Source organism: Arachis stenosperma, chromosome 4, assembly GCF_014773155.1.
Source record: "Arachis stenosperma cultivar V10309 chromosome 4, arast.V10309.gnm1.PFL2, whole genome shotgun sequence".
NCBI lineage: Eukaryota > Viridiplantae > Streptophyta > Magnoliopsida > Fabales > Fabaceae > Arachis > Arachis stenosperma.
This window is the reverse complement of record NC_080380.1, coordinates 130,054,379-130,065,665: the sequence shown is the minus strand read 5'-3', so window position 1 is coordinate 130,065,665 and position 11,287 is coordinate 130,054,379. Positions and strand designations below refer to the sequence as shown.

General features: G+C 41.6%; 1 non-coding gene across 1 annotated transcript; it reads left to right on the top strand.

Annotated features, from left to right (window-relative positions):
• Positions 1–4,315: 4,315 nt before the first annotated feature.
• On the top strand, positions 4,316–4,423 carry LOC130977327 (small nucleolar RNA R71). Its single transcript, XR_009085023.1, has one exon. It is a non-coding gene; the product is annotated as a small nucleolar RNA R71 (small nucleolar RNA).
• Positions 4,424–11,287: the final 6,864 nt, after the last annotated feature.

Below are 11,287 nucleotides of genomic sequence, written 5' to 3'. Positions count from 1 at the left end.
TCTCCTAGTAAAGTATGATGATTCTTGAACATAGCTATTTCTTGAGTCTTGGCCGTGACCCAAAGCACTCTGTCTTCCAGTATTACCACCGGATACATACATGCCACAGACACATAATTGGGTGAACCTTTTCAGATTGTGACTCAGCTTTATTAAAGTCCCCAATTAGAGGTGTCCAGGGTTCTTAAGCACACTCTTATTTGCCTTGGATCACAACTTTATTTCTTTTTTATTCTTTCTCTTTTTTTTTCGGTTTTTTTTTCTCTTTTTTTTTCGTTTGCTTTTTCTCTTTTTTTTTTCTGCTTTTTCTTGCTTCAAGAATCATTTTTAATGATTTTTCAGATCCTCAGTAACATGTCTCCTTTTTCATCATTCTTTCAAGAGCCAACATTCATGAACCACAAGTTCAAAAGACATATGCACTGTTCAAGCATACATTCAGAGAACAAAAGTGTTGCCACATCAAAATAATTAAACTATTATAAATTCAGAATTCATGCAATTCTTTCCTTTATCAATTAAGCACATTTTATTCAAGAAGGTGATGGATTCATAGGACTTCATAACTTTAAGGCATAGACACTAAGATACTAATGATCAAGACACAAACATGGACAAACAAAGCATAAAAATCGAAAAACAGAAGAATAAGAACAAGGAAATCAAGGAACGGGTCCACCTTAGTGATGGCGGCTCTTTCTTGCTCTTGAAGATCCTATGGAGTGCTTGAGCTCCTCAATGTCTCTTCCTTGTCTTTGTTGCTCCTCCCTCATGATTCTTTGGTCTTCTCTAATTTCATGTAGGAGAATGGAGTGTTCTTGATGCTCCACCCTTAGTTGTCCCATGTTGGAACTCAACTCTCCTAGGGAGGTGTTTAGTTGCTCCCAATAATTTGTGGAGGAAAGTGCATCCCTTGAGGAATCTCAGGGATCTCATGGTGAGAGGGGTCTCTTGTGTACTCCATCCTTTTCTTGGTGATGGGCTTGTCCTCATCATCGGGTATCTCCCTCTATGTCAACTCCAACTGAATAACAGAGGTGACAGATGAGATGAGGAAAGCTAACCTTGCCAAAGTGGAGGTCTTGTCCGCCACCTTGTAGAGTTCTTGGGCTATAACCTCATGAACTTCTATTTCTTCTCCAATCATGATGCTATGGATCATGATGGCCCGTCTATGGTAACTTCGGACCGGTTGCTAGGGAATGATTGAGCGTTGTATGAACTCTAACCATCCTCTAGCCACGGGCTTGAGGTCATGCCTTCTCAATTGAACCGGCTTTCCTCTTGAATCTTGCTTCCATTGTGCGCCCTCTTCACATATGGTTGTGAGGACTTGGTCCAACCTTTGATCAAAGTTGACCCTTCTAGTGTAAGGGTGCTCATCTCCTTGCATCATAGGCAAGTTTGAACGCCACCCTCACACTCTCTCCGGACTAAAATCCAGTATTTCCCCCGAACCATAGTGAGATAATTCTTTGGATTCGGGTTCACACTTTGGTCATGGTTCTTGGTGATCCATGCATTGGCATAGAACTCTTGAACCATCAAGATTCCGACTTGTTGAATGGGGTTGGTAAGCACTTCCCACCTCTTCTTCGGATCTCATGGCGGATCTCCGGATATTCACCATTTTTGAGTGAAAAGGGGACTTCGGGGATCACCTTCTTCAAGGCCACAACTTCATAGAAGTGGACTTGATGCACCCTTGAGAGGAATCTATCCATCTCCCATGACTCGGAGGTGGAAGCCTTTGCCTTCCCTTTCCTCTTTCTAGAGGTTTCTTCTCCGGCCTTGGATGCCATAAATGGTTATGGAAAAACAAAAAAGCACGCTTTTACCACACCAAACTTAAATGTTTGCTCGTCCTCGAGCAAAAGAAGAAGAGAGTAAAGAAGAAGAAATGAGGAAGGGGAAGGTGGTGTGTTCGGCCAAGAAGGGAAAGAAGGGTGTTTAGGTTGTGTGAAAATGAAGGGTTGAAGAAGGGTATATATAGGAGAGGGGGGGTAATGGTTCGCCATGATGGGTGGGTTTGGGAGGGAAAGTGGTTTGAATTTGAAGGGTGAGGTTGGTGGGGATTTATGAAGGATGGATGTGAGTGGTGAAGAGAAAGATGGGATTTGATAGGTGAAGGGTTTTTGGGGAAGAGGTATTGAGGTGATTGGTGAATGGGGGAAGAAGAGAGAGTGATGGTGGGGTCCTGTGGGGTCCACAGATCCTGTGGTGTCAAGGAAAAGTCATCCCTGCACCAAATGTTGCTCAAAATCACGTTTTGAGGTATTCTGGCGTTAAACGCCGGGCTGGTGCCCATTCCTGCGTTTAACGCCAGGTTGTTGCCCTTTACTGGCGTTTAACGCCAGTCTGGTGCCCCTTTCTGGCGTTAAACGCCCAGAATGGTGCCAGACTGGGCGTTAAACGCCCAACAGCTAGCATTACTGGCGTTTGAACGCCAGCTTCTTCTCCTCCAGGGTGTGCTGTTTTTCTTCCTGTTTTTCATTCTGTTTTGCTTTTTTCATTGTTTTTGTGACTTCTTGATCATCACCTACAAAAAAAAGATAAAATAACAAAAAAATAGTTAGCTATAAAACATTGGGTTGCCTCCCAACAAGCGCTTCTTTAATGTCATTAGCTTGACAGAGGACTCTCATGGAGCCTCAGAAATACTCAGAACCGTGTTGGAACCTCCCAACCCAAACTTAGAGTTTGAATGTGGGGTTCACACCAAACTTAGAGTTTGGTTGTGGCCTCCCAACACCAACTTAGAGTTTGACTGTGGGGGCTCTGCTTGGCTCTGTTTTGAGAGAAGCTCTTCATGCTTCCTCTCCATGATGATAGAGGGATGTCCTTGGGCCTTAAACACTAAGGATTCTTCATTCACTTGAATGATCAACTCTCCTCTATCAACATCAATCACAGCCTTTGCTGTGGCTAGGAAGGGTCTGCCAAGGATGATGGATTCATCCATGCACTTCCCAGTCTCTAGGACTATGAAATCATAGGGATGTAATGGTCTTCAATCTTCACCAAAACATTCTCTACAAGTCCATGAGCTTGTTTTCTTGAATTGTCTGCCATCTCTAATGAGATTCTTGCAGCTTGCACCTCAAGATCCCTAATTTCTCCATTACAGAGAGGGGCATGAGGTTTACACTTGACCCTAAGTCACACAAGCCTTCTTGAAGGTCATGGTGCCTATGGTACAAGGTATAGAAAACTTCCCAGGATCTGCCTCTTTAGAGGCAGTTTCTGCCTAGACAAGTCTCCAGTTCTTTGGTGAGCAAAGGTGTTCTTCCTCCCAAGTCTCATTTCCAAATAACTTGTCATTTAGCTTCATGATTGCTCCAAGGTATTTAGCAACTTGCTCTTCAGTGACATACTCATCCTCTTCAGAGGAGATACTCAGAGCTCACGAATGGCAGAAGTAAGTCCAATGGAATCTCTATGGTCTCATTTTGAGCCTCAATTCCCATGGTTCCTCATTGAGGAACTCAGAGGAGATTGGTACACGCCCACTGAGGTCTTCCTCAGTGGCGTCCTCCTCCTCTCTTTCCTCTCCATATTCGGCCATGTTTATGGCTTTGCACTCTCCTTTTGGATTTTCTTCTGTATTACTTGGAAGAGTACTAGGGAGTTCAGTAATTTTCTTGCTCAGCTGTCCCACTTGTCCTTCCAAATTTCTGATGGAGGACCTTGTTTCATTCATGAAACTTTGAGTGGTCTTTATTAGATCAGAGACCATTGTTGCTAAGTCAGAAGTATTCTGCTTAGAACTCTCTGTCTGTTGCTGAGAAGATGATGGAAAAGGCTTGCTATTGCTAAACCTGTTTCTTCCACCATTATTGTTATTGAAACCTTGTTGAGGTCTCTCTTGATTCTTCCATGAGAAATTTGGGTGATTTCTCCATGAGAATTATAGGTGTTTCCATAGGTTCTCCTAGGTAATTCACCTCTTCCATTGAAGGGTTCTCAGGATCATAAGCTTCTTCCTCAGATGAAGCATCCTTAGTACTGTTTGGTGCATTTTGCATTCCAGACAGACTTTGAGAAATCAAATTGACTTGTTGAGTCAATATCTTGTTCTGAGCCAATATGGCATTCAGAGTGTCAATCTCAAGAACTCCTTTCTTCTGACTAGTCCCATTGTTCACAAGATTCCTTTCAGAAGTGTACATGAATTGGTTATTTGCAACCATTTCAATCAATTCTTGAGCTTCTGCAGCGTCTTCTTCAATGAAGAGATCCTCCAGCAGAGCTATCCAAAGACATCTTGGATAGTTCAGAGACCATCATAGAAAATACCTATGATGCTCCATTCAGAAAGCATGTCTAAAGGACATCTTCTGATTAATTTTTTGTATCTTTCCCAAGCTTCATAGAGGGATTCTCCATCCTTCTGTCTGAAGGTTTGGACTTCCACTCTAAGCTTACTCCATCTTTGTGGTGGAAAGAACTTTGCCAAGAAGGCATTGACTAGCTTTTCCCAAGAGTCCAGGCTTTCTTTAGGTTGAATCCAACCATATTATAGCTCTGTCTCTTACAGCAAAAGGGAATAGCATCAGTCTGTAGACCTCAGGGTTAACCCCATTAGTCTTGACTGTGTCACAGATTTGCAAGAATTCAGCTAAGAACTGATGAGGATCTTCCATTGGAAGTCCATGGAACTTGCAATTCTGTTGCATTAGAGAAACTAATTGAGGCTTAAGCTCAAAGTTGTTTGCTCCAATGGCAGGGATAGAGATGCTTCTCCCATAGAAATCAGGAGTAGGTGCAGTAAAGTCACCCAGCACCTTCCTTGCATTGTTGGCATTGTTGTTGTTTTCGGCTGCCATGTGTTCTTCTTCCTTGAAGAATTCGGTCAGGTCCTCTAAAGAGAGTTGTGCTTTAGCTTCTCTTAGCTTTCTCTTCAAGGTCCTTTCAGGTTCAGGATCAGCTTCAACAAGAATGCCTTTGTCTCTGCTCCTGCTCATATGAAATAGGAGAGAAAAAGAAAATGTGGAATCCTCTATGTCCAGTATAGAGATTCCTTGAAGTGTCAGAGGAAAAGAGAAATAGTAAGAAGAAGGAGAAGAAGAATTCGAACTTTAATTAGATAAGGTTCGAATTGTGCATTTAGAAGGAGTGGTACTCCATAAATAGAAGGATGTGGGAAGGAGGAAGAGAATTTTCGAAAATTCAATTAAAAGATTTTGAAAACATTTTGAAATTTGATTGATAATTTTCGAAAATTAAAAGTGAAAAAGAAATCAAGTGATTTTTGAAAAGATTTTGAAATTAGAAATTAAAAAGATTTGATTGAAAACTATTTAAAAAAAATGTGATTAAAAAGATTTGATTGAAAAGTTATGGTTTTAAAAGATGTGATTGAGAAGATATGATTTGAAAACAATTTTAAAGGATATGATTTGAAACAATTTGAAAAGATGTGATTCTAAAAATAAATTGATGACTTGCCTAACAAAAAGATATGATTCAAACATAAACCTTCCTTAATAGAAAAGGCAAAAATGTTCAATCAATCATTAATTGTTAGTATCTTTGAAAAAGGAAAGAAATTGATTTTGAAAACATTTGATTGAAAAGATATGATTTGAAAAAGATTTGGTTTTGAAAAACTTTGAAAACTTGAAAAAGATTGATTTGAAAACAAAATCTTCCCCCTAGCACCATCCTGGCGTTAAACGCCCAGATGGTATACATTCTGGCGTTTAACGCCCAAAATGCTACCTCTTTGGGCGTTAAACGCCCAACCAGGTACCCTGGCTGGCGTTTAAACGCCAGTCTGCCTTCTTCACTGGGCATTTTTGAATGCTCAGCTTTTTCTGTATAATTCCTCTGCAGTATGTTCTGAATCTTCAATTCTTTGTATTATTGACTTGAAAAGACACAAATTAAAATATTTTTGGATTTTTAATAATCAAAATGCAACAAGAATCAAATAACAATGCATGCAAGACACCAAACTTAGCAGTTTGTGTACTACTGACACTATATGAGACACATAAATACTCAAGCCAAAAGAATTCAAAGATCAAAACAAAGAAATATGCATGGATTCGAAAAAATGTAACAAAAACATGCATTTGACACCAACTTAAGATGACTCTAGACTCAAGCAAGAAACATCAAATTTTTGGTTTTTATGAATTTGTAAATTTTTTTGTGTTTTTCGAAAATTAAGTGGAAAAAGGTATCAAATTCTTAATGAGAATTCCAGGAATCAGTGCAATGCTAGTCTAAGACTCCGGTCCAGGAATTAGACATGGCTTCACAGCCAGCCAAGCTTTCAAAGAAAGCTTCGGTCCAAAACACTAGACATGACCAAAGGTCAGCCAAGCCTTAGCGGATCACTGCTCCAAAAGCAAAATTGATGAAAATCAACAAGCTCTTGTGGTGATAAGTTGAAACCTCGGTCCAATCAGATTAGACATGGCTTCTCAGCCAGCCAGATTTCACAAATCATCATGAAACTCTAGAATTCATCTTCAAGAATTTCGAAAAAAATAAATACCTAATCTAAGCAACAAGATGAACCGTCAGTTGTCCAAACTAGAACAATCCCAGGCATTGTTACCAAAAGCTTGCTCAAAACTTGAACAATCCCCAGCAACGGCGCCAAAAACTTGGTAGCGTGAAATTGTGAACAATACTTTTCACAACTCTCATAATCCCTGGTCATGAACTCCAAAAACTTGGTGGTTCAATTCCATGGCATTACACAACTTCGCACAACTAACCAGCAAGTGCACTGGGTCGTCCAAGTAATACCTTACGTGAGTAAGGGTCGATCCCACGGAGATTGTTAGCATTGAAGCAAGCTATGGTCATCTTGTAAATCTTAGTCAGGCAAACTCAAATGTATATGATGATGAACGAAAATAACATAAAGATAAAGATAGAGATACTTATGTATATCATTGGTGTAAGAGCTTCAGACAAGTGTATGAAGATGCCTTCCCTTCCGTCTCTCTGTTTTCCTACTGTCTTCATCCAATCCTTCTTACTCCTTTCCATGGCAAGCTCGTGTAGGGTTTCACCATTGTCAGTGGCTACCTCCCATCCTCTCAGTGAAAGCGATTGCATATGTCCTGTCACGGCATAGCGGAATTCAGCTGTCGGTTCTCGGTCAGGCCGGAATAATATCCATTGATACTTTTGCGTCTGTCACTAACGCCCTAGCCTGCTAGGAGTTTGAAGCACGTCACAGTCATTCAGTCATTGAATCCTACTCAGAATACCACAGACAAGGTTAGACCTTCCGGATTCTCTTGAATGCTGCCATCAGTTCTTGCCTCTACCACGAAGACTCTGATCTCACGGAATGGTTGGCTCGTTTGTCAGGCGAGCACTCGGTTGTCAGGCGATCAACCATGCATCGTGCAATCGGGAATCCAAGAGATATTCACTAAGCCTCAGATGCTTGTAGAACAAGAATGGTTGTCAGTCACCTTATTCATGAGTGAGAATGGTGATGGGCGTCAATCATCACCTTCATCATGTTGAAGAACAAGTGATATCTTGGATAAAGAACAAGCGGAATTGAATGTAAGAACAATAGTAATTGCATTAATACTCGAGGTACAGCAGAGCTCCACACCTTAATCTATGGTGTGTAGAAACTCCACCGTTGAAAATACATAAGAACAAGGTCTAGGCATGGCCGAATGGCCAGCCTCCCAAAGGTCTAAGATAGCATAAACAAAGATAGCTACCAAAAGTCTCTCTAACTATACAATAGTAAAAGGTCCTACTTATAGAAAACTAGTACATAGATAGTAAATGACATAAAAATCCACTTCCGGGCCCACTTGGTGTGTGCTTGGGCTGAGCAATGAAGCTTTTTCGTGTAGAGACTCTCCTTGGAGTTAAACGCCAGCTTTAGTGCCAGTTTGGGCGTTTAACTCCCAATTAGGTGCCAGTTCCAGCGTTTAACGCTGGAATTTCTTGAGGTGACTTTGAACGCCGGTTTGGGCCATCAAATCTTGGGCAAAGTATGGACTATTATATATTGCTGGAAAGCCCAGCATGTCTACTTTCCAACGCCGTTGAGAGCGCGCCAATTGGGCTTCTGTAGCTCCAGAAAATCCACTTCGAGTGCAGGGAGGTCAGAATCCAACAGCATCTGCAGTCCTTTTGAGTCTCTGGATCAGATTTTTGCTCAGGTCTCTCAATTTCAGCCAGAAAATACCTGAAATCACAGAAAAACACACAAACTCATAGTAAAGTCCAGAAAAGTGAATTTTAACTAAAAACTAATAAAAATATACTAAAAAACTAACTAGATCATACTAAAAATATACTAAAAACAATGCCAAAAAGCATACAAATTATCCGCTCATCAAATGCCAACCTCACATTCTCCGGACTAAAACCCAAGTATTTCCCCCGAACCCTAGTAAGATAATTCTTTGGGTTCGGGTTCACACTTTGGTCATGGTTCTTGGTGATCCATGCATTGGCATAGAACTCTTGAACCATCAAGATTCCGACTTGTTGAATGGGGTTGGTAAGAACTTCCCAACCTCTTCTTCGGATCTCATGTCGGATCTCCGGATATTCACCTTTTTTAAGTGAAAAAGGGATCTCGGGGATCACCTTCTTCAAGGCCACAACTTCATAGAAATGGTCTTGATGCACCCTTGAGATGAATCTCTCCATCTCCCATGACTCGGAGGTGGAAGCTTTTGCCTTCCCTTTCCTCTTTCTAGAGGTTTCTCCGGCCTTGGATGCCATAAATGGTTATGGAAAAACAAAAAGCAATGCTTTTACCACACCAAACTTAAAATATTTGCTCGTCCTCGAGCAAAAGAAGAAAGAAGAGAGTAGAAGAAGAAGAAATGAGGAGAAAGGGAATGGCTTTGTATTCGGCCAAAGGGGAGAGAGATGGTGTTTAAGGTGTGTGAAAATGAAGGAGTGAAGGAGGGTTTATATAGGAGAGAGGGAGAGGGATGTTCGGCCATTTAAGGGTGGGTTTGTGTGGAAAAGTGGTTTGAATTTGAATGGTGGGGTAGGTGGGGTTTTATGAAGGATGGATGTGAGTGGTGAAGAGAAAGAAGGGATTTGATAGGTGAGGGGTTTTTGTGGGGAAGAGGTGTTGAGGTGATTGGTGAAGAAGAGAGAGAGTGGTAGGGTAGGGTGGGGATCCTGTGGGGTCCACAGATCCTGAGGTGTCAAGGAAAAGTCATCCCTGCACCAAATGGCATGCAAAATCACGTTTTGTGCCATTTCTGGCGTTAAACGCCGGGCTGGTGCCCATTCCTGGTGTTTAACGCCAGCTTCTTGCCCCTTTCTGGCGTTTAACGCCAGTCTGGTGCCCCTTTCTGGCGTTAAACGCCCAGAATGGTGCCAGACTGGGCGTTAAACGCCCAACAGCTAACCTTACTGGCGTTTAAACGCCAGTAGGTGCGTCCTCTAGGGTGTGATGTTTTTCTTCCTGTTTTTCATTCTGTTTTTGCTTTTTTCATTGATTTTGTGACTTCTCATGATCATCAACCTACAAAAAAGATAAAATAACAAAAGAAAATAGTTAATTATAAAACATTGGGTTGCCTCCCAACAAGCGCTTCTTTAATGTCATTAGCTTGACAGAGGACTCTCATGGAGCCTCACAGATACTCAGAGCCATGTTGGAACCTCCCAACACCAAACTTAGAGTTTGAATGTGGGGGTTCAACACCAAACTTAGAGTTTGGTTGTGGCCTCCCAACACCAAACTTAGAGTTTGACTGTGGGGGCTCTGTTTGACTCTGATTTGAGAGAAGCTCTTCATGCTTCCTCTCCATGGTGACAGAGGGATATCCTTGAGCCTTAAACACCAAGGATTCTTCATTCACTTGAATGATTAACTCTCCTCTATCAACATCAATCACAGCCTTTGCTGTGGCTAGGAAGGGTCTGCCAAGGATGATGGATTCATCCATGCACTTCCCAGTCTCTAGGACTATGAAATCAGTAGGGATGTAATGGTCTTCAACTTTTACCAGAACATCCTCTACAAGTCCATAAGCTTGTTTTCTTGAGTTGTCTGCCATCTCTAGTGAGATTTTTGCAGCTTGCACCTCAAAGATCCCTAGCTTCTCCATTACAGAGAGGGGCATGAGGTTTACACTTGACCCTAAGTGACACAAGGCCTTCTTGAAGGTCATGGTGCCTATGGTACAAGGTATTGAAAACTTCCCAGGATCCTGCCTCTTTTGAGGCAGTTTCTACCTAGACAAGTCATCCAGTTCTTTGGTGAGCAAAGGGGGTTCATCCTCCCAAGTCTCATTTCCAAATAACTTGTCATTTAGCTTCATGATTGCTCCAAGGTATTTAGCAACTTGCTCTTCAGTGACATACTCATCCTCTTCAGAGGAAGAATACTCATCAGAGCTCATGAATGGCAGAAGTAATTCCAATGGAATCTCTATGGTCTCATTTTGAGCCTCAGATTCCCATGGTTCCTCATTGGGAACTCATTTGAGGCCAGTGGACGTCCAGTGAGGCCTTCCTCAGTGGCGTTCACTGCCTCTTCTTCCTCCCAGAATTCGGCCATGTTAATGGCTTTGCACTCTCCTTTTGGATTTTCTTCTGTATTGCTTGGGAGAGTACTAGGAGGGAGTTCAGTAACTTTCTTGCTCAGCTGACCCACTTGTCCTTCCAAATTCCTGATGGAGGACCTTGTTTCAGTCATGAAACTTTGAGTGGTTTTGATTAGATCAGAGACCATGGTTGCTAAGTCAGAGGTATTCTGCTTAGAACTCTCTGTCTGTTGCTGAGAAGATGATGGAAAAGGCTTGCTATTGCTAAACCTGTTTCTTCCACCATTAGTGTTGTTGAAACCTTGTTGAGGTCTCTCTTGATTCTTCCATGAGAAATTTGGATGATTTCTCCATGAAGAATTATAGGTGTTTCCATAGGGTTCTCCTAGGTAATTCACCTCTTCCATTGAAGGGTTCTCAGGATCATAGGCTTCTTCTTCAGATGAAGCATCCTTAGTACTGCTTGGTGCATTTTGCATTCCAGACAGACTTTGAGAAATCAAATTGACTTGTTGAGTCAATATCTTGTTCTGAGCCAATATGGCATTCAGAGCATCAATCTCAAGAACTCCTTTCTTCTGACTAGTCCCATTGTTCATAGGATTTCTTTCAGAAGTGTACATGAATTGGTTATTTGCAACCATTTCAATTAGCTCTTGAGCTTCTGCAGGCGTCTTCTTCAGATGAAGAGATCCTCCAGCAGAGCTATCCAAAGACATCTTGGATAGTTCAGAGAGACCATCATAGAAAATACCTATGATGCTCCATTCAGA